Source organism: Ornithodoros turicata, chromosome 6, assembly GCF_037126465.1.
Source record: "Ornithodoros turicata isolate Travis chromosome 6, ASM3712646v1, whole genome shotgun sequence".
Taxonomy (NCBI): domain Eukaryota; kingdom Metazoa; phylum Arthropoda; class Arachnida; order Ixodida; family Argasidae; genus Ornithodoros; species Ornithodoros turicata.
Genome location: NC_088206.1, coordinates 49,244,794 through 49,271,203, shown reverse-complemented (window position 1 = coordinate 49,271,203; position 26,410 = coordinate 49,244,794). Strand labels below are relative to the sequence as shown.

Here is a 26,410-nt window from a genome sequence, read left to right as displayed (position 1 = left end):
TCTTCATTTTCGCATTTGCACTGACTGAAGTGAAACGTATCGCTATTTGCGGAATAAGATGAATACGTCCACTATTTGTTAATTCACGTCATTATGTAACGTGCTGAAGTGTGCGCCGACACTACGACCGTCGTAGCTGTTCTTGAACACGAATAAAGGAGTGTTATTATTAATGCTACCATTGCTATTGTGAAGAAGTTTAATAAATGTAATGCCAAAAAGTAGCACATCCATCATTTCTTACATTTTTTTTCTGTACAGACATGTCCAAGCGGGTACACACCTGACATTCCTCGCACCAGAGTCGAACTCCTTCGTCTGGCGCAGGTCCGTTGCAAAAGGGTCCTTTTGTGCGACGGGTGTGCCGATTCGTGGTAGTCCATGGTATTTGGTCGCAACTTGAGGGCAGTCTGCAATGTACAATACGAAACGTGCGGTAAATCATGTGCCCACTTTACGCGCACCTGTAAAGTACACTGGTGTGTAAAAGGTAATTGATGTAACCAAAATATATGGGGCCGGATGGTACATACCTTGGAGCGAGGCGACACACAGGACAAGACTATACAGACTTTGTACTTTTTGTAGTCTTGCATTCAGTGTGATTAAAATGGTTGAAAGCGCGACGTCGATGTCTGTGTAGTCTTGTCCTGTGTGTCGCCTCACTGCAAGTAATCGATGTGACGGTTTGCGCACCTGGCGTCCAATTGTCATCAAACTTCGTAGGTACGCCTTGTTAACACAATATCAAGACATAACGTAAACTTGACAGCACGGCAAAGCTCATATAAATAAGTAAAATAAAATAAACGACAGTGACGTCCGCATGCAGGTCACACCCGTCTTTGCAAAAATGGATCCCAGATCGTGTAGCGCGGTTCGCACTTCCCTACACTTATCCATGGCGCAGCGTGTCCACATCGACGACATAAACATAACGTCAGTTATTGGGACATGAATACCGGTCAATCACAACTGGACGTCTCACAGTCGCTAAACATTGGGACTAGCTTTGTCTTTAGCATGTGTAGTCATTTTCAAGTGGAACAGGATGTTCATGGACGTCTTGGACATGGACGTCCACGAGTAGCCACGTCCTGGGTTTCTGGTTTTAAACGCTAGGTACTGTGCTATACAACAGAAGTACAGCAGGAGACGTGCCTAGGCCGCTGACTGCGGCCAGGAAAACAGGTGTTTCGATTTACATCATGTACAGATGCATGCATGAACATTGTCTACATGCGCCGAGGCGCGTGCGTGCATCCCCTTTGCTCCCACCGCAGTCAATCTTTGAATGATGCAGACAACATGGAGCATGGGCAGATGTACAGAGGACCAGTGTAATGTTTCCTCTGAGTGACAGTTTAACGACCTAGGAAACTGGCTTCCGTCTTGTCCACCAACCCGGGGGGGGGGGGCAACCCAGCAGCCTATCCAACACCATCAAGCACGGCCGTGGTATGGTGGTATAATGGTAGTGGCGTAAAGATGTAGGTTGGTATCACGTTAGGCTTGCGTGTGCCCATCCACACTCAGGAGACCTTACAATACATAGTTGGGACTGTGGATGATCCCCGAATTTCTGCAACACAGATTTAAGAAACACGCGTTTAAACAAGTGATTAGAGAAATTCAAGAGACGTATCCAATTAAAGACCTCGGGACGGATGCCTGTGTTAGTAGTCCGTTTCTAAGGGTCACGCGGGTGCACACAGGGTAAAACTGTGGAATGAAAGGATGAGAGGATGAGTAGTAAGATATAATGCACCTTTCTTTTTATATGATCCTGTGGCATCCCCAGCGCCATCGCTATCTGGCGCGGGCCGAGCCGCTGGTGGCACGGATGGCCAGCAATAAGTACAGGGTGTGTGCAGAAAAACGTGACCCGCATTTAGGCACATAGCCTGTTGCTTACCTAACTAACGAACTTCCGGTGGCGCACGATGGCACATTTATGCGTGCGAAATCTGCAGAAAAATTGTGTAAGCCATACTCAGCTTAAAAAATAAACGGAACAACCAAAATGTCGGCTTCCGTGCATCAGAATAGGGCAACATGGTGGACAACAGGGTGTATGTGAAAGGGCAACATGGTGGACGTAGGAGAGTTGTGTTCAAGTCCCGCTAGGGGAGCTATCGGTGCCTAAATCGAAACGATGTCCCACATGGATGCTCATCGGCAGTACCCCTAGCGGTGCCTGCACATAACTCTCGTGAGACCGAAATGCACTACCATGCACTGTCACGACCGCCCTATTCTAATGCATGGAAGCTCATGTTTTCGCGCTCTGTTTATTTTTTTACACTGAGTATGGCTTCCAGGATTTTTTTGTAGCTTTCGCACGCATAAATACACCGTCGTGCGCCACCGGAAGTTCCTCGGCTAAGTAGACAACGAGTTACATGTAAAAATGCGGGTCACGTTTGTAGTGGGCCGTGGACAATGACGAAGATGGCCACGCGCCTGAAGCACCTGCCTCAGTTCCACCAGCGCGGCCATGGAGATAGGCCACCGTCATCGCCTCTCCGTGGCATACCATCATCGCCGGTCGGGGCTCTTGTAGAGGAACTCCACCTCCTCTACATTTGGTGACCCGAACAACGAACACCATGTTCGGTGCAATTCGGCTCTTTACTATCCCAAATTCCTGATGACGCCTTCGACGAGCACTACCACAGCGCCCTATACATGGACCCACCGCCTGCAAACCCCGCCGTTAACGTACCCGGCGCCTTTCTACCTGCGGCCTCACAGTCCAGCACGGCCCGCGCACCTCTGCAGCCGTGCAGCATTTCACCGTCCGGCTCACGACGACAGCATCACGACTGCCCTTCTCCTGTCAACTGACGCGCCGACGCTCACGTACCGTCCCCCTCCACGGTACCGATTTGGACGACCATACAACGCTCCGACCGGTCACTGGTCTTACGATCCTCCAACCGAACCTCGCTTAACGGATCCCGGGGACCGCCCTGCGCTGTGCACGGACTCCGGCACACTCACTACCCGCCACTTCCCTTCCGCCTCTCGACGCTCATTCGCAGCCGGCCGCGACAACAGAGCAAAGTGCTCGCCTGCCGGTTTCGGCAGTCGCGGCCGCCGACGCCACGGCCCGCATTAGCCGGCGTCTCGGCAGTTTTCACGGCAGTCCTCACGGGTACGCAGCATCACTTCCTGGGACCCTATGAGCTCACGCTCCCGTGCCGGTCGCGGCACCCCAGGCCACGACTCTGACGCCCAACGATTCGCCCTTCATCTGCCTCGCTCATCGAGAACTTCACGCAACGGGTATTCTGCTGTCCCACGAATTCGTCCTGTAGTGCACGTCATCCACGGCCGCTCTCGCTCTTTCCCTCCGGTGTAGACGCAGTTCACCATTCTTCTTCTTTCTCGCCGCTCCGCGTCTGGGGAGGGGAGCACTGTAGTGGGCCGTGGACAATGACGAAGATGGCCACGCGCCTGAAGCACCTGCCTCAGTTCCACCGGCGCGGCCATGGAGATAGGCCACCGTCATCGCCTCTCCGTGGCATACCATCATCGCCGGTCGGGGCTCATGTAGAGGAAGACCATCGTCCTCTACACGTTTTTCTGCACACACCCTGTATGTCACGGTCGACGAAGACAACGAGTGTATACACCGAGCTGTGGAGCGTGCGACGAAGGAACTGCTGTGGCGGACTGGGATTGGAGCTCGGAGGAACAACATTAAAATGTCTTATTGGAGAACTGCCTGGGCTTCGATTCTTAACTGGTGCCGCGACCAGGATTCGACCCAGGATTGACGCAGCGACAACTCAGGAGAGCTGGCTGTCAAGGAAGGCTTGGATCGGTCTGCGACGTCGGGATTACAACGGCTGGGATTACCATAGACTACATCTGTGCTGGCGAGACACAGTAGGCCAAGTCACGTCGTCAAAGTGCACGCTACTGGGTGGTGCCTTGAGCTGCGAGGGTGTGCGTCGACAGGCTCTGGTGACAGCGAGGAAGAGCTGACTGCACAGTCAGAGTGGTGAGATCGTTTACGGTTTTCTTCCGTGAGATCATGATCAATGACAACAATCAGTCGTCGCCACACGTGCCACTAATCTACCCGACCCTTGCCAACGTGCTCTGCACCCCCTCGATCACGCGGATGCCAGCGTGGCCAGTTTCTTTGAAGATGCCCAATACGTCCACACTCAAAACAACGATCTCCTCGCCGGGCGTCGCTCCTACTTGCATCTCTCCACAATCTCTCTGCGACAATCTCCGTGGCCATGAGTTTCACTCACGTCTCGCCCAGCACCTGCGGTTCGCTTTAAATGACCACCCCTCCATGCCCACTGACTCTTTGGAAATTCTCAGCCAACCGAGCAACATCAAACGGACCTCCGCTGACGTCTCACGTTTCAACCTGTCGGGAACCAACAACTGTTTCAGCTCCTCAAAGGTGTCTACCTGACGGCTAGCAGCATAATAATCCAGTAAGGTCTCTATCCGCGTCGCTAACTGACTTCAGGATTCGCTGTCCGCTTTTCTCGACATCGTGAACAGTCTATGATATTCATTTGGAGTCAACCGAAGTTCTTGTAATACAATTTCTTTAGATGAGGAGGCGCAGGAACTATGGGCCATTGAGAAGGAAGTTGACGTGGTGGATGTCTCGAGGGAGAATACAGACACAGTAGAGACTAGCCTCTGTTTTGACGACCTCGAGGAATTCGATGCGGCAGAGGCTGCTATTGGTGTTGTGGAGGCTGCAGAGATTCAGGGGAAATCGGACCAATGTAAATCCTTCCTGTAGGAGCAAAAGGACGCCCCAACGCTTAGGGGTGTGGGTAGCAGCTGAGCAGCGGTCCCACGGGATGCTTGTTGAGGATGGCATGCTGTTTCGAATGATTGACATTACACTCTTAAAAATGAACTTCACCACATAGCATGCTCATAGCCGACCATCATCCCGAATGACAACGTTCTCGCCCCTGATTTGTTGAAAACGGGAGGAGGAGCCTATTTTGTGCCATTATGCACGGCACAAAATAGGCTACTCCTCCCGTTTTCAACAAATCAGGGGCGAGAACATTGTCATTCGGGATGATGGTTGGCTAGGAGCGTGCTGTGTGGTGAAGTGCATTTCTAAGAGTGTAGTGGTAGGCAGGTTAAGCAGCTCGTGTTGCCAACAACACGCAGGGAGGAAGTCATTCGACTGGCACACGATAGGCCTTCTGCTGGACACATATCTGAGAAAAAGATAAGATTCCGGATTAGGAGTTCTTTCTTTTGGAGCACTATGACTGCTGATATACGTATACTATCGGAGTTGCAGGATGTGTCAACTGTTTGCTCCACCTCGTGTCGACGACAGAGTCTCGCCCACACCGTTAACTCGGCCTAGAACACTGTTTGAGGTAGCGTGCACTGATTGTAAAGGACCGTTGGAAACACCGTCGGCGACAGGATATCGGTATGCATTATTTTTGGTTGGTGTTCGGCTAACTTCTGCGCAGGGCAAATGGGCAGTGATAGAACGCGAGGCGTATGCTATTATTTGGGCTCTGGGGAAGCGGGACACGTGGGTGTTTGGAAAGACTATCACTATCAGAACAGATCACAACCCACTGGTATTTCTGGCCCGTACTGCGCCGACGAGTGCTCGCCTCACGCGATGGGTTTTGGGGGTTCAAAAATATGATTTGGAATTTCAGTATCTATGGGGAAGTGAAAATGTTGTAGCTGCTGCTTTGTCTCGTTAATTGGTGCATAGGTTTGTGATCTCCCAAAGGAAGCTCTGGATTGTAAAGTTTGTGGGGAAGTGTTTGAATTTGGGGTTCGTGTTTTGTGGGAAAGGGACATTACTAGGTGAGCCGGTGCTAACGCCACGATGTTACCGGAATGTACCGCGGGCGAACGCTCTACTCTACTGTGTAGTGGTTGACTGCTGTGTGTGCATGCTATCGTTTACGGCACTACTGTCTTGTGCATTGTCTGCTAGGTGGACCGATTGCATCGGTGGCGGTAACATTCCTCGGAGAGGGGAGGTATCACGGTCGACCAAGACAACGAGTGTGGAGCATGCACCGAGCTGTGGAGCGTGCAACGAAGGAACTGCTGTGGCAGACTGGGATTGGAGCTCGAAGGCGCAACATTAAAATGTCTTATTGGAGAATGACCAGGGCTTCGATTCTTAACTAAATCAGTTCGCTTCTGATCCTTCAGTTGTCTGACTCCTTCAGTAACCCGAAGGTCAAAAGAACGTTCCTCACAGCCTCTTCATGGCTCAGAAGCGAGCCAGCGCAGAGCAGTTACCTGAGCAGGGTCGTCTTCGTCTTCAACTCCCTCGGTCCAGGCAGTGAACATCAAGATTCCTCCATTTTGGCCCGCCGATCCGGTCCCTTGGTTCGCCATCATCGAGGCACAATTGACGCTCCGCGGCATAACAGCCCAGCTCACGAAGTTCTACCATACCGTAGGTGCTCTCGGAGCGGTCGAGGTACGTGACGTCATCACAGTTCCCCTCGCGAAGAATCCTTACGACGCCCTGAAGAACGCGTTGGCCACGCGTACAACAGCGGCCGAACAAGAACGCCTGCGGCAGCTTCTTATACAGAGGTTCTCGAAGTCCAAAAACCATCTCAGCTACTCCGCCAATGCAGCAGCTGTTGGGCGACAAGGCTTCGGCGCTCGACGAATCCATCATGAGCGAGCTGTTCCTGCAGCGCCTTCCGCACACCGTGCGCATGATCCTCACAACATCCAGCAAGTTTTGGCAGGGACGGTCGACAAGATAATGGACCCAATGATTGCCGTGATGCCTCCACCGAGTGTTTCAGGACCCTCGCCTTCGACCTTTCCCCTCCATCCTCGAAAATTCCCGCCTTGTGAGACCAAGCCTTTCCGCCCTGGTGCCTTCGAACCTCCGGCTCCACCGATCCCCAAATTTTAGGCGCAGTAGCCCCCATCGCTACAATTGTCGTCGCAGTCGATCTCTCCGGACCAAGTCAGTTAACCCCAACATCTGCTGGCATCACCAAACCTTTGGCGACCGGGCTCATAAGTGCAGGCCTCCGTGTTGCCGGCAGGGAAACGTCAACGTCAGCAACTGATGAGGGCCAGCCTTGTTGACGAAGTTTCCAGTCGTCCTCCTTTCTATCTGACGTACCGCTGATCCGCCATGCGCCTCTTGATAGACACCGACGCACAGGTGCCCACCGTCCTTGCGTTTCGCGAAGTCCAGAAGCGGTATCAGCCCACCAACTACCTCCAGAAGTGAACAGTTCGCCCATTTCTGCCTATGTCGAGAAGCCTGTAATACGTTCCAAAGCTTCATAGACTCAGTCTCCGAGGTCTTGCGTTTGTCTTCGCCTACACTGACGACCTACTCATCGCGAGCTCCACGCAGGAAGGGCATGCTGACCACCTTCGCACGCTCTTCACTCAGCTCAACGACTACGGCATCGTCGTCAACGCTGCCAAGAGCGAGTTCGATGTGCAAGAGCTGGACTTCCTTGGCCACCACATCACTCGCTCTAGCGTCACGCATCTGCCAGCTCGCGTGCAAGCCATCCGAGACTTCTCGGATTCACCCTAAACAGTTGGAGGCGTCCACAGCGAAGAGGCGCTCAAACCCGTTCACCAGGACACAAGACGCTCTCGACGCTTTCGAGAAGGCAAAGTGCGCTCTCTCCTCTGCCACGCTGCTTGCTCACCATGTACACGATGCTTTTATACCAGCATCATGGTACACGCTTCATCTTCTGCCGTCGGAGCCGTGCTGCAGCAGAAAGTTTTTAACTTGTGACACCCGCTATCCTCCTCCTCACGAAGCTCAAGGACCGAGAAACTCGCTTGAGCACCTTCTCTCGCGAATTGCTGGCCGTGTATCTTGCGGCGAAGCACTTCAGGTATTTCCTGTGAGGCCAGAAATTCGTCGTTTACACTGACCACAAGCTAGCTCTACTACTTCTTTCATCTGGAAGCAACTACGTGCCTCGTGAGATCCGGCAGCTTTATTCATCTCGACATCAATCTCCACCGTTATCCGACACATCAGCGGCTTTAACACTGTCGGCGACGCGATCAGTCGCATTAGCGCCATTCCGGACGATTCTCAACAGCGTGCCGCCGCGCCTTTCACCCTCGAAATTTTTGTCGAGCTTCAACGTTTCGATAAAGAGCTAGCGAGGCTTCGCTACGACACCAAGACAAACCTGCGTTACTAAGACTTGCTCCTTCCGAGAGGAACATCTACCGTCGTTTGCGACGTATTCCTCGGCAAACCACGACATTTCGTCCCAGAGCCCCTGCGTCAGTCTTCGAACCCCTGTACAGCTTGTCATATCACAGGGTTCGCGTAGAACGCTAAAGCCGATCGCAGCTCCCTACCTCTGGCCACTCATGCAGGCACAAGTCAAGCTGTGGACCCGTTGCTCCTAGCTATGCCAACGAGCTAAAATCCAGCGACATACCACCTCCCCCATCAGCAGTTTCCTACCTTCGGATGTCCGGTTTGACAAGGTGCACCCTGGCGATGGTGACCCTCTAGCCACATCACGAGGCCAGCGATACCATCTTACGGTCATCGATCGTTTCACCCGCTGGCCCGAAGCAACCCCCATCCCCGACATCACGGCAGTCACTGTTGCCGTGGCCTTCGTCAGAACATGGGTTGCCCGCTTCGGAGTACCGTCCACTGTTTTAACGGGCCGTGGACGGCAGTTTGACTCATTCCTATTTGCAGCTATAGCTCACCACTTTACTGGTAACACAAGGCATCCGCACCACCGCATACCAGCAGGCATCAAACGGCCTGGTCGAACGACTCCACCAGAACCCCGAGACCCAACTATAGGCTCATCACAAGCCGTCATCTTGGACCGAGGCTCATCCCGTCATCCTTATCGGCCTGCACTCCGTTTTCAAGCACGACCTGGGGTGCATCTTGTCTGAGCTCATCTACGGCACGACGCTCCGACTTCCTGGCGAGTCCCTTTCCCCCATGAAGACCTCACCTGTGCCGGAAGCCAAGAGCTATGCCAGTCGTCTGAGAACCACCTTCGACAACATTCGGTCTGCGCTATCCCGGCATACTTCATCGGTCAAGCCGTTCGTGCACCAAGACCTCCATTCCTGCGCGCACGTGTTTGTTGGTGTCAACGGCGTCCGGAAGCATCTTCCACCATACATCGACCCCTATCTCATCATCTCTTCACCTACCTCTTCACCCTCACTATCAACAGGAAGCCCGAGCAGGTTTCCATCGAACGCCTCTAGCCGGCGTACATAGGCGTCATCCTTACCTGGAGCGCGCAGAGCCACGGCCGGCACGAACGCTCAGCAATAAATCAGTTCCCTTCTGATCCTTTGACATAATGATGATTGCAGTTTTGGACAAGAAGGTTGTCTTTGCCTGGCTCCTTCGATTCAATTCGTTAAAGTTTCAATTGTTTGGCAGCGTACGCGTATACGCGTATATGTCAGAGTCTGTGAATAAATCTGAGTTTAGAGTTAGCAGTTGTGTTGCTTGTCTGTCGTCCGTTCCTTGGCTGCTTGTGCTACAATATGTGCTGTAACCCCGGACAGCTGCAACAGCATCTCGAACAAGATGCGCAATTTTTAATTTTTTCTGATGAGCCTTCCGGCCTGACTGCCTGAGCATGGACAACAATGGCCGTCCACACAGGGCCTGCATCATGAAGCAGTATACCTTAAGCATGAGGATATCGTCGGGCGATTGGTTCATACGATTTCCGGACCTCCAAGCTGAGTCAACTGCAAGGAGTGTTCAGGAGTTGCGAAGAACGTTATTGCGGGATCGGTATCCGATAGATCAATACGTGCTGGGGAATTTGGTAGGACGCCAACATGTGATGGCGCTTGTATTGCTGAGCGTGGGTACCGATGGAGCAGGGATTAACTACATATGATCGCTCGACAAGAGCGTCAGTTACATACATTTTTGAATGCCACAATGATGCCATCTTTATGTCTTGCATCCATATTGTGTCACTGGGAGCTACTGTAAACGTATTTTTATTCGCGATGTATCGTATTAATTTTCGCGAATATCACGACCGCTAAAAAATCGCGAAAAAGGAGGCATAGTACCTTTATAGGTTGACGTATTGCCTTGATGCATTGACCAGATACTCTGTGTCACTTAAATTGTGACAAAGCAACAAAATGTACAAAGGATACATATTCCTTTATTTTCACACTTCTCCTATACATTATTGGAGCCAGTCCTGCTTCCACAGACCCTGAATGAATAGCGGCGTCATGCACAAAGGTTTCTTAGAAAGCTTCAATCAACCACCCAGCATGAATGGGTTTGATATTCGCAGCACGGAGGTCCATCTTGACTTCAGAAAGAGAACAGCTCCTGTCTAGTACAGCTTTGACACATGTGGCATACCGTTTAGTGAACTTTTCACGGATGGCGCCTTCTAACAAGGAATTCACTGCTAGGTCGTTCGGTTGCAGTTCTGGTACATCTTGCTGGAACTTGCTTATAGACATGTCATGTACCAAGCGCTCTTAAGGTCGACGGGAAAAACCCTCGAAAACACGTGCCAACTGGACGCCTAACACAGCTCGACGTTAATCCCGCGAAAGCAAACTGCTCTGCAATCGCGAAATTAAATACACGCGAATAACCTTGCAAGCGACTGAATGAGCGATTCGCAAAAATTAATACATCGCGTTTAAAAATACGATTACAGTAGACTTGATGCTGAACACTTGGAAGGCAGTCACTTCCAGGTCCCTTGACATCTGAACACCAGAAACCACATATAGAGAGATGCTGCTCACAGTGCTGCGCTGGTGACACGCGGTCCTCGTCGGATGGAAGCGTAGCATGGCCGTTTCACGGGTGGAGGAAGCAAAGGGGAAAAGGCTCGGACGTCATCCTCATCTTCACTCGACGTTAGCGGAGGAGGAATAGGTGTTGGAGGGTGATTATGACCTCGCATGACTCTTCCACTGCCCTGTAACGCAACGCAAACGACACTGTTCCAAATCTCACTATAGACACGGAGAAAAATAATGCTGTGAAACACGCACAAAAATCAAGAAATCGACAACGCTTCCCTTTGTGCTCACCCATCTTTATGCAAGAATAATGTGTATCATCACGAATAAACATGTTCTTTTAAAATATCGTGGCCTTGGGTTTTGCTTATTTCCATATGTTCAATCATAACGAGATCATCTAAGAGAGAGAAGGTACGAGCTGCAAATCACTCTTAGTGCTAACCCTTTACCGGGCCTTCATTCTATCTAGGAGCTGTTACATGACGTCATGTGTCGACCTACCATCTACTGAATCACAGAACTTGGAGTAGCTCTGTCGAGCCGGTACAAGAGCACTCAGAACGTGCCAATTCGTCTAGCGACAGCGGCTCCACCTCAGCTGCAGACCTGCTTACTATCATCCGCGGACAGTAAGACATATAGTCGTCCGAGGAGTATTTATATGACCAGGTATCTGAGAGATTATGCTAAATTGGCGCTATGGGAGATTATACAAGTCATGGTCGATCCATTGGTGGATCCGACGGAAATGCGTTACCATTAAAACTTGAAAACCCTTTGGGAACTCCCCTTCACAACGCTACACAACCCTTCAACTACCCTTCACAAACGCTACACAACCCTTCACACGACCCTACACAACGCTAACGCAAGACAGCATCCGCAGACAAACGGGCCTTTCGGCCTTCCTCCGATTCAGCTTGGCGGCGCCGTCTCGCAGCCTCAGCCTCCTTTCACTGCCGCTCCTTAGCGCGGCTTTCATAACCCATGGCGCGCCCACGCAGACACGTCTGAACCTGTCAACCACCACAGCTGCACCGCTGACGCGCCGACGCCGCGCGTCTGGCTCTCCATGCATCCGCTGCTTCCCTCTCCACTCACCGCGCATGCGCGCCGCGCCGTGGTTACAGACAGACCACCCCGCGATTCTTTCGTAGCGAGGACCCTAATGATAACGCATTAATAATAGATCTCCATACTCGGAAAGGTTCCCTTCCCGAATTGTTACGAATGCGACATCGTAGAGCACGCTGCACACGTCATTCAAGGCTAAAGTAATTACAGAGATCATCACCGTACCTTACAATCGTCGCTGATCCACCCGGATAACCGCCTTTTCAGCACCGAAAAAGTTTTTGGGTGCTGGCCTGTGGGTCACCAAGTGCCGGCCATACAAGCAGTTCAGCATTTTTTTGAAATCATGTGACCTTCTCGACACCTTCTGAATTCTCAGTGTTTCTTGGCTGCTATCCTAAGTACAGGGTACATTATGCAGTGCGTTGAGGGACATTGGTGTGTTCGGTCTACGGTCATTTGAACTATTGTCTCGTTAACTGGACTCATACATTATTTGGACCCCGCTTGTTCTTTGTTATGTCTCTTGGACGTCTTGGGGTTGAATTTGTTCTGTTTTCCTACTTTCTTTTCATTTCACGTGTTCTCGAGTAACCTGTCCCAACAATGTCGGGATTCACATATTCATATTTTTATTTTTCAATCAATCAATCAGATCTCCTTATGACCTGCCCCCTAAGAAATGTCAGGTTGCAAGCGCGATCAGCGCTCATGAACTCGCTGCTACATCAACTCGATTCCATGGATGACCTGAGACCATGACCGGCTTGCACGAAACTGTTTGAGAGGAATACTCAACGAGTGTTTCACTCAATGCACACTGGGTGCACTGATGCCTGAGTGTAAAACTCATTGAATATTTCCCACAAACAGTTTCGTGCAAGCGGACCCATATGAGCGTATCCCATGTGACTACCACGTGTATGATGCGAGTGCCGGAGACACCTAGCAGACTGCAGGCACTGTATCCTGAGGGATATCACGCACACAGGGGTACGTTGTCCGGGGTACACTGAGAACAATCTAAAACGCTTCAACCTTTATCATGGGCTACATCAATCTGTTGACTCTGTAATAGCTTGGAACGTTGTTTGCCAGTCGACAATCGATCTATTTTTTTCTGATCATGTCATCTCATCTCCCGGCTACGGCTCCCGGTCATGACGCCCGCAGTTGGGAGACCAACAACGGCCAATTGTTCACTCCTCCACCTCCACCTCCGCTCAAGCTAGAAGAGCACGATACTGATGATTTAGAATGTAATGGTGCTAAAGGCACAACGGAAGAGTAACAGCAAAGGACTAACGGACAAGGTGTTCCTGAAATGAATTCATGTTTTGCAATGTGTGTTCAGGGGGAATCGAGTGTCGTACAGGATAAGCCCTAAATTCATAATTTTTTGTGAGTGCAAATATCGGGATGTATCGGTGGTTACCCGGAAGTTCGGAGCCCTATACCGGGTGTTTCAGTTAAATCCCCGGTAAATAATTCGCGAACAGGTGCACCAATCGAAGAACTTTCTGTTTTACAACTATCTTTCCGATACCGCATACAAGCTGCGAACCGTGTGAATGAGTGGGAGGCTCTCATTATTTAACTAAAAATTCAAATGAGTTTCGTGAGAAAAAACATAACTTCTAAAGCAAGGCGCTGTCGGCATTAAAATGATTACTACCCCTTTTGGGAACTTCAGAGGACACCTTTTAGAGAAAAATCTGCCACAGAAGCTGTTCATTTGTTGCAGTAATTAATTGGTTTCGGTTTACATAATTTTGCCGCGGCTGGTCGCGGTGAAGCGCAAAAGGATGCTCTTTCACTCCCTTATCCACCAATTAATTACGGCCTTGCACCAATGAATTACACCAATGAATTACGTCCTTTTGCGCTTCGCCGCGACCAGCCGTGAAAAATACGTAAACCGAAACCAATTAATTACTGCAACAAATGACTCGCTTTCGTGGCAGATTTTTCTCTAAAAGGTGTCCATTGAAGGTCCCAAATGGGGTAGTACCCATTTTAATGGGTACTACTACTATGGGCGCCCTGCTTTAGAAGTTACGTTTTTCCACGAAACTCATTTGAATGTTTATTTAAATAATGTGTGCCTCCCACTGATTCACACGATGCGCAGTTTATAGATGGTATCGGACAAATACTTGTCAAAAAGAAGGTTCTTCTATTGGTGCACCCGTTCGCGTGTACACCGTTCGGGGTCGAATAAGAGAACGAACCAGGTCACACCGTGACGCCGCAGTATGCCCTGCTTATTTCGGTGCTTACGTCGACGGCCATGTACCGTAACAGACGGATTTCCGGTGAAAAATAGCAAGTTTTAGGTAGATCGGAAACACACTACGAAAACGACACAATCAAACATTAGCCCTGCCGTTTCAAAGAAATAGTGTGGTTGGCTTATCGTGTTTTCGGAACCATTATTGTCAAGACCTTCCGATCTCCTAAAGCTCCCTTAGTAAGCTGACGTAGCAGTAGATCATGCTGCACCTCCAAGGTCTCGACGCTCCGAACCTGGCTGATTTTTCAGATAGTTTTTATGAATTGAACTCTGCAGTGATAGATAGAGGCGAGAGCTGGACAACATTGACAATATCTGCATCTGGACGGTACACTCGCTTGTAAAGGTCCGTCCCCGCATGCGGTAGAAATGAGGCGAACCGCCTGCGACTTGCCGCCTCAGCTGTACAGCCTCCGCCTCGTCTCGTCAAAGGAGAGAGCTTCTGAGGCGGTGTCTGACAAGATGGCAGTCGACAGAGACATCGAGTTATTACCTGTAGCGAATGTTCTCGTTCTCACATTTCAGCTAACGCCGTTACTTCTGATAAGTAATGCCGTTACTTTTGCATTACTTCACCAGTTGTCCTTATAATATGTACCATTTTTGTTTGATTCACATAAGTGCATTCCGCAAATCAATAACAAGCAATGTAGGGCACAAACAAGGGTCACGCATGAACACAAGTTACATGTACGATTTATTGCAACACAGAAGTAGTTGATGTTCAAATTTTTGATATGTGTGCTTCGCCCGTTTGGCTGAGAGGACGCCCAATGACCAGTGAGTGCTGCTTGTGAAGGTTCATAGAGACTGTGACCTCTTATCTCACACAGCACAAATCCAAACAGCCAATCCCTTGGTACTTTGTTACTTGTTCAGAGGGTAGAGGCTATTTTTCTGTCGCTTTTGCCCCATTCGTCCGAAAAATACCAGAGGGAGTGAAAAACAGTGGTGGTAAACAAATAGTGACATCTCAACCAGGGTAGGTCAATAACCCTTCTTTTGCATTCTTCGTGGGTGCCGATGTCACCTTCTTGTCATTTTTGAAGGTGAATAGAAAAAATCGGGGATTTTCCCGGATTCTGCAGGCACGGTCCTTGCTCAAGCTTTCAAGTTTAGACGATGAAGCAATGTTCCCGAACACGTAGTAACGCATAACGCCGTTACGCGTTAGTTATTAAAAATGTAATGACGTTACGTTACTCATTACTTTTCTCTCAAATGTAATGCGTTACCATGTTTCACTACTCGAATGTAACGCGTTACCGGTAACGCACTACTTTGTAACGCATTATTCCCCACCTATGGCCTGTAGTAATGCAGCTCGCACGGAATGTGGTTGCTCAGTACTCCGAACTCCAGCAGATATAACTGACGCGTCCACATCACAACAGTCGTCGACATGCGCATTCGTCATTCCTTCCTCGGGAGAGCACGGTGTGATCCGTTTGTCTCACAGGACGTCCTCAACTGCTCGTTTATTACGCCATTTTACCTCCCTCCTGCGTAGACTCCACCTCAATATTGCTTTCACCCCACAATTCAAGTGCATGATCAGATGCTGTGACACAAGCCTCTGGTCCACCAGCGGTGTCGTGGTGACCACCATGCACATTCTTACGGAATGTGCACTCTACTGCCCGCAAAGGCGGATACTGTGTGATAAGCTTGCCCGTATCAGCAAGAGGCCGCTCAATTTAGCTGCACTCATTAGCCCCTATGAAGATCCTGTGCTCCATCGCCGGGTCCTTCACCTGTTCATGGACTTCCTGTTGTCCACTGTATTGCCCCAGACGCTTTAATTCTTTCTCGTATTTTCATCCTTCCTTCATCATCTTCACATAATGTTCCACGTGCAATGGGGAAGGGTACCGCACCACCGCGGTGAAACACCCCATATCATCGTCATCATCTATCGTTGTTGTTGTTGTCGTGGCGATAACGCGCATTCTCTTCTTGTGAACAATGTTTAGTGTTCATGTTCCTGACACTATGACAATCACTATCTTACTCTTTGCTTACTTGTACTCCCGAATTTCATTCCAACTTCGGACTAAAATGTCATTTTTAATGTCGTATCATTTCATGCCAACAATGCTACATAATGTAGGCAGTGATGACATTTTATTTCCTCAATAAATTCGCCAGTTGAAAAACGTGTGCCCCGCTGCAACGTACCTTCCGGTCAACGCCGCTGTCAATGAGCGCGGGCGGCAGGAAGACAACGAGAACGTGATGCAACTTCCGTTCACCTTCTTATTAGTCGATGATGTGCGTCATGCCGCTAAAAATCGTGCACTGCGCGTTCGACGGAACGCGGAGGCGGCTTTTCCCGCCCCTCGGCAAGAGTTTCCCGCGCCGCGTTCGCGTTTCCGCACACATTCACCGCATGTTGGTGCGCAGCCTCAGAGGCAGCCAGAAAATTACAGAAACCGACTTATTTTTCCGCATGCCTCTGACTGATTCACACGCGGAGCAACCATATTCCGCTCTCCCTTTTCCCCTCACCTCCTTGTTCCCGTCTTCTCACTGTACCTATTCTGATCTGAGTCTTGTTTGTTCCTCAAATTCGAAGGAAAGGTTACCTCTTTCTACGGTACACCAGCTGCAGTGATTTATCCTGACCCCTCTACACCCCCTCCAAATGTTTGAGGACACCACCCTGACTTTTCTACCTGTGCGCCCCCTACAGTGGTGGACATTCCTATTGCACCTTCAGACACATGTCGGTAGTGATATGTCAAGCTGTTATGACGTAACTATAATAATGACCCCCCCCCCATTTTTTTCAACAACCCTCCGTGCTTGGGATTCTGGGTAAACCGCTGCACCAGCTCGTTTGCACCATTCCAATTTCTTGTTGTTCATAATTGAAGCATTCTGAGTAACACAATAAAATAATTAATTTCGGTGGAATACTGGACGGGTACAGGTCTTCTTTGTAAGGCGTTATATTGAACAAATATCGACCGACTGAGCGGTGTAGTTAAGAGCTGGTCGAGCGACGGCTCGTTCTTGCGAGGAACACGCTTCCCCGAATGTGGGAGAACAGCTCCTTCAGCTAACGATAACAAACACGAAGAGTGGGCGATGAAAAAGAAAGCAAGGTCTGATGAAGTGCAGTGGCCTGCTTTCCGACGCAGATGGGATTTGTATGTATTTTCTGCCTTCCGACGTAAACGGCGTCAGCGTTTCGTGCTAGAGGGCGCGACGCGCGTGCGGAGTTTTAATTGGCTCGGTTCACGTACCATATAGTATCGCATGCTGTGACTCCGGATATAAGGGGGCGGGAGTGTGCCTTCATCTGAAACAGCATCTGTCGCGAATGTGTTATGGATGAGAGGCCAAAAGCTATGAACGAACGGTCCCCCGATTAGTCTCGAAGATGTAAGCCAGAGATACCCACAATTCATCAGACGCTCATTACGAACATTCAATGTAGCGACGTCCGTTGCCCACCCAGTTTCGTTGAAACGGTTAGGTTAGGCGTAGATTGGTTAAAACGGTTAATAATTGTTGGACGCACGATTAAGTTTGATTAAATTTTTAATAACGAATCAGTGTAGTGCTGAATAAGGTTAAAATATGGGCAGGTTGGTTATTCGTTTTAAAATCGATAAAACCCCAATGGTGGGTAAAAAGTGCAGTGTAGTCAGTGCGGTAGAGTAGAGTAGAGTAGAAGTAGCTGCGTTTTGGAGCTTGGTGACGCCCGAGTTTGGGGTCTGCTGCTCCATTTCTTTTAGTTGAGGAGTATGTTCCTCTTCTTCGCTTGTATGTCGGCTGGGGGGAGGGGGTTAGCTGGATTAGGTAACTTGTTGATTATTACATTTATAGATCGCAGGAGGATCATCCTTTGCACTTTGGATCTATCAGTCAGTGCGGTCGTTGTTTGTTGTTACTTGTACTGTCCTTTGTCTCTTTTTTACCCAGCACTGGGGTTTTATCGATTTTAAAATGTGGTGCTAAAAAGCGAGCAGTGACCTCTTTCACAAGCCCACCGTCCTCTCAGTGCAGGATGGCTTAGACAATAATGGTGATTTTCCTATTTTTATGTAGAATCCATGTCATTTTCGTTTATAGTTGAGTTTAGTTGAAAAAGACCATTCGTTTAGTTGAGAACGAAAATGAGAGAAAAGCATCCTCCAACAACAGCTCCATTGTGTGTCTTGCGAAGACGGTCTAGTTTTTTCTGAAGAAAAAAAGAAACAAGAAGGAGCGTCGAAAACAGAAGACATGGACAACGTGTCAAGTGCAAGTGACCTTTTTCCGGACCTGAGACATATTCCCGCGCTCGAAGGACCGCGTTACCCAAACGAACACATTTGCATCTCTAATTGAACAAAGCGTGTTCCGGGCCACCGTAGCGCAGGCTAACCTTTCCCTCCTATTTTTGTATATAATAAACATATCCCCCCCCCCCCCCCCTGTGTTTCGGGGGAGAAACCATTTTGCTACGTTTCGTTTACTTCCTGTTGCCCGCGATTGCCCATGTAGCCTAGCTCCGTGATTGCCCCTGCGGCGTTTTCGGTTCAGTTTTACAGAACTCAAAGAGCAAGTCAAGCAGGGCTCGTATCGCACATCTGTCTTTTTCTCGTCAAGCGGGGTCAACCAGTATCACGAACCTGTCAGTTTACGTGTCATTTGTCTTGAAGTGATTAGTTGAGGAATATTTTCTCCAATATCATTTTTCTTTTTTTATAACACTCCGTACCTGTTCAGGTTCCTGCAGAACCAACACAACAATTCATGTTCAGGTAAGTTGTTGTATACAGTAGTACAGTTGTACAGTGGTTGTAATCATGGGCGTACCGAGATGGGGGAGTTGAATCCATGACTGAAGACGACAATGAGTCATCACCTGCCTCCCCCTCACGTGACGAGCACCTCGTTCATATCATTCTGATCTCATTCGCGGTAATAAACACATCGTCAACCTGCCTCGCTGTTTCGTCTTCCACAGGGGGCAAGGGGGGCCGTGCCCCCCCCCCCCCGGAACTCCAAGGTCACTTGTGAAAATAGTGCGCTCTTTAGTCATAGGTTGTAATGATTATTCTCAGATGTCATGATAGGAACCTACGAACACCCACACAGTGCAAAACGTCCTCCTCCAGAAAAAGATGTGGTAGGGGAGAGGGGGTTTGCACTCTTGCCCCCCCCCCTCTGGAAGCGCTGCCCCCCTTGGAAAAAATCCTGGGAACGCCCATGGTCATAATCAAATGTACCGTTCCAAATTCTGCACAAAATAATTGATATTTTCACCATCCACAGTCTCTCAGGTAGCTTAGTATACTTCATCGTACTAATGGAACAAGATTATGGTGCACGCTCTTTACTGTGATTTTGCGGTGTAGTAGAACGAGATGTGCTCAATTTGAACTGCTGACAAATAGTTTTCCGTTTATTGTTATACAATAAAAAAAAAACCAAGTTTTGCATCAGTTGCTAAACTTTGCAAATTAACAAGGGCTCGCGTGACACTTACGGATAATCCCCTACAGTATTATCCCCTTTTCTACTCATGAGCCGTGCACATTATGCATCACACAAAACATGCGCACGCGTATTACTGTGATATGGTTCCACTGAAATATGTAGTTCATTTCGTTTCCTTTGTTGAATGTCTTCAGTTCCTTTTCACATAGCCTTATTTCCACAGGGCAGGTGCAGATCCGTTGTGAATGCGTTTACTCCGATGCATACTCTATAGTAATCGTCAGGGTCAAGTGAGTTGTGCCCAGCCACGGGCATGCAGTTTACTGACGCCGATAGATCTGTACTCTACACTTTTAATGCACAACATCACCGCATAGAGCGCTCTTGGCCAACCATTATTCCAAATGGCATCATTTTGTGACACTTATGCAGTTATGTTAATTATAACGAAAAGGCGTACGTCACGTGCCTTCCATAAGTCAGGAGGGATAACGGTATCATCTCTGTGCCTTCAGCGTGCTATGTGGTGAAGTTCTGTACTAAGCGTGCATGACGTAGAACTGAAGCCCTCGCTGGCCCGAGTGTGCTGCCAGTGCTGCTCCACAGCATGACGAAAAGTGAAATTCTCATTCATGACTGTTCCGCCGAACATTTGCAACATTTTACTGAAGTAATGCCTTCTGTAAAAGGAATGTTAGCGACATCGGTTCGAAACCGTTCTCGTGTGGCTTAGCACTTTAACATCGTGGTAAGCATTGCAAGCATTGCAACATACACTGCAGCGAAATGGGAAGTGTGACAATTCCCCCCCCCCCCCCCCGGTGACCGGTATTTGCCGACGAAAAACGTGGCAACCCTATAGCGCGAGCCCTCAACCGCAGGGTGAGAGGCATAAATACGCGCGATTTTGGTCTCAGTGATGCTTCAAGCGGGTTAAATTGCTATCGCGCAATCAAAAATTATGTCGCAAATAAAAATGTGAAACACGAAACTATTGTATTTATAGTGTCCACCACCATGGAGACAAACGGCGTGGTTTACATTTACGAACTCACAGGCACGTTGAAAGAAGTCAACCCCTACCCTTTGCTTCCGCGTGTGCACAGAACTTCCTTTCTTTCGATGCACTCATTCTCGCCCGTAGATTACAAAAAGAAGCGATGCAACGGAAAAGGGGCGGAAAACAATGCATCCACGGAAGCCTCGTCCATCTGCAGAGAGTCCCTCCAGATGGGCGTAAGAAAACAGAGGGACGTGTCTGCTTTGGGGATGATCTGGAGCCGTCCCCGATGACGGCTTTTTTCGTCGGGACACTTCGTCAAGAGTCTCAAAGTGTCTCAAGCGCGAAACTTGGTTGTTAAACTGCAACGATAACAACGTTCGCTGTCTGCGTCTTTCCCGCATCGTATCAATAAAATTTGCTTTCTGGAGTTCGCTGTTTGTAATTTATTGTATCCCACGCCCATTGCAACAAAATTATTTTTGAAGCCTTAATCAATAGATGGTGGAGGTTGTCGTGAAGTTTCGTAGATGAGCGCGGTTTGCCTCTCAATATCGCGGCGCGCGTCGTCCTGGGCCCACTTCATGGCGAACTGTGCCGCAATTTATCTGAAAACTTACGAGGTAAACCCAGAACAGAATTTCACCAGATATCATTTCTGAACTATATCGCCACGATTTCATATTTAACGAAAACTCAAGAGTAAATCATTCATACGTAGTGATTAGTAAAAGACTAAAAGGTAAAAAAGTAAAAGACTAAACAGGTATCCTTTACAATACTTACTGCAGACACCAGGGACGACACTGTTAGAGACTTCCGAGAAAATGTATTATGAAAGTAATTGCGTTAGTAATAAGCTAAATAAAAGTAATTTCCCCATCTCGGCTCCCCATCTCACACTCATAGTGCTATAAATATACGTCTCATACCGCGTCTATAATCGCTTTACTCTTTGCATAGTCTAAACAGTGCTTCACAATGATAAAAGCAACAAAACAGACAGACGACACAGACAAAGAGAGCTCACCAGAGCTGTGGAGTAATTGATTACAAGTTGCTAAGTTATTGTAATTAATTATATATTGAGAAATAATTACTGTACTCGAATACTTTCAGATATCTACTCGAAGGTCAGTAACTTTCTGCCGTGGTTTAAACGTGTCTGTTGTAAACATATCCATATTGTTTTCACTTACTTCCAACATTTCCACACTTAATGCAGCAGGAACTCGCTGCGTTTTCTTCGTAAACACGTTTATCTTGGCCAGCGCATCGGAAGTAAACAAAACCGTCCTATTCCTCACTCTGTTTTCTTCACTGTTACAGAGATTTCACCACAAGCACTGCTGTGCTTAGCTAGTGAGGGGAGGCATACTTCTCGGACTTGACAGAATTTTAAGCGAAAATACCGCCGTTTTCAGAGGTAAAAGAACGGGCGCGGTGAACACGTAACCGCCCACCCCTGTAAAAAAATGTGCTACCCTTCGAGTCATTATTATTATTATCATTATTATTATGTACAGGGTGTTCATTTTTATTCGTTACGGTTTTTAAATAAAAAGCTATGAGAGCAGCATGGTGGCCAGGCGGACAACCTGTTGAAGAGAGTATATGTAACTGCAAGACGAATAATTACCTGAAATTCACTAATTAACATTTCAATTAGGGGATTTCGGGCGAAAATGAGGCAGCAGGATGGGAGACAATCCTCGTTGAAAGCCATTCAATTAAAAAAAAATCCTGAAATGCCCACGTGCGTATTTCAACGCACGTGGGCGTTTCAGGATTTTTTTGCCTCATTTTTGTATTTCAACACACCGCCGCAGTTTGCTATGCAAATGAGCAGAAACCGTGCCGATCGGGAGCGCAGGGGGCACTGAGCTCATTCCACAACCATAAGCCCAGATAAGCTTCCGTCGACGAAGGTCATGCGCTCCTGTGGCGCACGGTTTTGGTCCCAAGCAGCACAATGTACTGAAAGTCGGGTGCAATAGGGGTGGACGGGTAGGTGGAAGGCCTTGAACAGACTCGTGAAACTAAGGAACATCGATAAGACACATACCGTCCACCCCTATTGCACTCGACTTTCAGTACATTGTGCTGCTTGGAGTTTGGGCTCCTTTGCATAGCGAAATTCGGCAGTTGATATCTCACGCAACCCCGAGATTTTTAAAAGATAGAATGGGTTTCAACGAGGATTGTCTCCCATTCTGCTATCTCGCTTTTGCCCGAAATACCCGAATTACATAGTTCATTAATGAATTTTGGGCGATTAGACATCTTATGGTTACATACTGTCTTCGAAAAGATGTCCGCCTGGTAGTCCAAGCCGCCTGCTAAAACGACATCTGTGGTGCTCTTATAGCTTTTTTATAAAAATATATCGCAGATAAAAATGGACCTCTGTTAATTGTTTATGGATTATGCACACCCTATGACACCTCGATCACCCATTTTTTGCTTCTTCTTTATCACATCACCATCATCACCGGTGTACGACAACTCCTCGATTTTTTTTTAAATTTCTTTTTCTTTTTTTACTTCCGTCTTACACCGATATCCTGAAAACTCTGTGTAATTACTGTTGAGGCGTCAAGTTCTTCATTCACTGGCTTTTTGCTCATGGGACACGGGTTCTCTCTTTCCAAAGGTTGATGCTTTTATATTGTGATAAAAGTTCCAACCTTTTTTATGGAGATAATGGTTTGTGGCTGTAATATCTGAAGTTATTTAACTATTACAGAGACCCTTCACCCACCTGTTCCTAGCCAGCCGCATTATCAACACGTCACAAGTTTGACAACACTTTACAAATGAGGACTGATAACGGTATCATTCTGTGAAATGGTTGGCTTACAGCGTGTTATGCGGTGAAGTTTTGTACTAAGCCACCACTATCACCACCACCACCACCACCTTTGTACTAAGCGTATGGTACTGTGACGAGAGCTTCTTTTTCGAGGAGAAAAAAATGTTCTAAAAATGTTCTTTATTCTTGCAGTTTAAATCACTATTCGCCGGAGAAAAGCTCTTGGAGCTATCTTTGTTATTACTTGTTATTAGTAAATTATTGTTATCAGTCTTGAAAGGAGTTACTGAACAACACTGATACGTTTCAGTGCACGTGTTGCTGCGCGTGAGCGTGAGAATCGACTGAAAAAAGTTGCTTTATCGAGTTGAGTTGAATATATCGAACAGACCACAGCATGCATTGACTTTGTCGCATCCATGCTATTTTTCTCAATATCCTCGTGTTTCTGGACAGAAATTCGTGAATGAGGTGGGAGGCACTGTTCCGATTTAAGTTTCACTTCAGCGGTCAATTTCATGTGTCAGGTGATTTTCCCAGGAGGTGATTTTCCCCGTGTCTGCGGGTATCCCTAGTTAGTTGGGGATAACAATATGACGTAGAGTCATACAGTCTGGGTACTACAAGGCGGTACTGGAATGGAGCTGCGAATACTTATGCTTGTACACATGGGAGCGTGTATAGAGACAGCTATGAGTCGACCTGTATTAGTTCAGCATTTGCATGTTGTTACCTGCATTCCGTGGAAAAATATTCTGACATCCCCAGAGATATGCTGTGTCTAGGCCTATACACGTGGGCATGTGGCCCACACGTAGACCTAAACTGTGTTCACCTCTAGATGAACAAGCGCATTCGCGGGACTTAAATTCGCGATTGTTGTAGGGCAAGCGAAAAACGCGGGAAGTGGTTCCCCGCGAAAATAAAAATAAAGCATTATTCTACAGTCCTACTTTACATTTAAAAACAGAACTTCACCCACATAGCACGCTCATCGTCGCCAGCATTCAGAATGATATCGTTCTGTCCTCCGATTGTTAAAAGGAGGGGGGGGGGGGGCGTACATCTTTTCTGGAACACTCTACATATACGCAATATGTTGCGAAAATCCCGTACGCCCCGCTTGGTCGCCCCCATGATGTGCAGCTCGCCATTCGCAACAGTAAATTGTCGCTTTTCTTACCAGAGCGAAGAGAATGTTTTATTCTTCGTAGTTGGTGCATGTTTCGAATGTCAGTCGCGAGTCGGTGCGTTCTGTCGCCGTAGCTGCTTGTCACATTTTGACACTTGGCAGACATGCCTGGAGGCGCCAGAAGCTTTACAGGCGCCGTCTATCGCGCAGCTCATAAAGCTGTCATTGTGGCAAATTGAGCAAGCGACTCCGGGGCAGATCGCACGACAGATCACGACACACTTCTCAGCAACGAGAGTGAGAGGAGTTTGTAAAACGCGTTGTCAACAGTTACTTTCACCTAACTTAATCTGTCCCCGTCAACGAGCTTCTGTGCTATCGATCTCATTCACACACGCGCATACAGTGTTACGAACACTCCGGGTTCAGTCGCGTCCAGACCGTCAATGCGCGAGTAAATTTCCATTTTCATTTGCAATTCTTCTTGTACAACAAGTCAATTTCTGTATGTTTTCTTTCATTATTATTATTACGACCGCAATTTTGTCTAAGCGTTGCAACGGATGTTGCCGAATTTTAATCATAGACTTATAATAATAATTTAGGGGATATGGGGGATATGTAAAGTTAAAGTACGCGTTAATAATTTGGGGTAGATTTACACGTAAAATGAATAGATCTATATTATAATCATAAACCTTGAGTTTGAGTTTGAATGTAAAAAAAAAGTAAGAAATTGAATTCGTCACATGACGAATTCTGCGACTTCCATAAAGAAACCCTAAATGGATGACCCCCGCAGAAAGTAAAAAGAAAAACATGAAAAGAGAAAAAGAGAAAACGATCACTCCTCCCGGTCACCGAACTGTATGTGCACATGCGTAGCTGTATCCCTTAGAAGACCCTAAACTTGTTTTTACGCATTGTACAGCCTGCTTGCTGAATGGCAAGTTGGAGTGGAACACATAATGTTCATAACACCAATAAGAATAGCATTTACAATCTACATTGGTGTGAATTCGAAACTGTATATCACATTTAATTTCAGCACAGCACAGTTAAAGCGTGTAAATGTAAAAAAAGAATCAGATAAATAAGACAAAACGTAAAAGAGCAAGTTGTCAGGCATTTTATACATCATGAGTCATGCAACATCTGTTGATACGTAAACCATGCCAGTCAAATATGCCGCCGACATGCTTGCTTACAGTATCATAGCCAGAAAAATATTTTGGGAGGGGTTCTATGAGAACTCCGGGAACTACAAGGAACCTTGGGAACGACATAATTACCAGGACTTCATGCCCGTTTTCCTTTTCTCAAATGCACTACCAAACGTACGAGTTGGAGGCTTGAACGCCCGATCCCCCCTCCCCGGCTACGCCACCGTTGTGGCACCATGATGTGGCACTAATCATGTCACATTTCGTCCAGTGGAGTGACATTTTGCTGGTTCTGCAGTACAATATGCCAAGAGAGAGACATGGGAGATCTGCGAACTGCACTGCACACCATGTTTCGGCGGCGTAAAGCCCACATTTTGCCGCTTCCTTGTCGCATTTTAACATGCACACTATACACCATGTCTCGATGTCTCTCGTTAAACGAGTCCGAAACAACACATGTTAGCCGTGTACAGCGAGGTCCAAGAACAGTGCATACATTACCTTCAGATACAAGAGATGCAGTAATCCATCGCTTTCCAGCTGATCTTCACTACAAAATTGCACGCTTTAGACACAACGATCACTAACTGCTTGCAGCCACAACCTCGTGTTCGTTTCTCATTTCAACGCCGCCGCCAGCACCGTTGACGATCTGAGCACAAGCCACGGGCTCACTCTCCATCGTACCAGACTGGACCCCCGACATCTT

At 48.0% G+C, this 26,410-nt stretch overlaps 1 long non-coding RNA gene across 1 annotated transcript; it reads right to left on the bottom strand.

Moving 5' to 3' along the window:
* Positions 1-304: 304 nt before the first annotated feature.
* On the bottom strand, positions 305-26,410 carry LOC135396641 (uncharacterized). The gene is made up of 3 exons (XR_010423483.1): positions 26,203-26,410; positions 10,789-10,964; positions 305-410 (listed from the first exon to the last, which is right to left on the bottom strand). It is a non-coding gene; the product is annotated as an uncharacterized LOC135396641 (long non-coding RNA).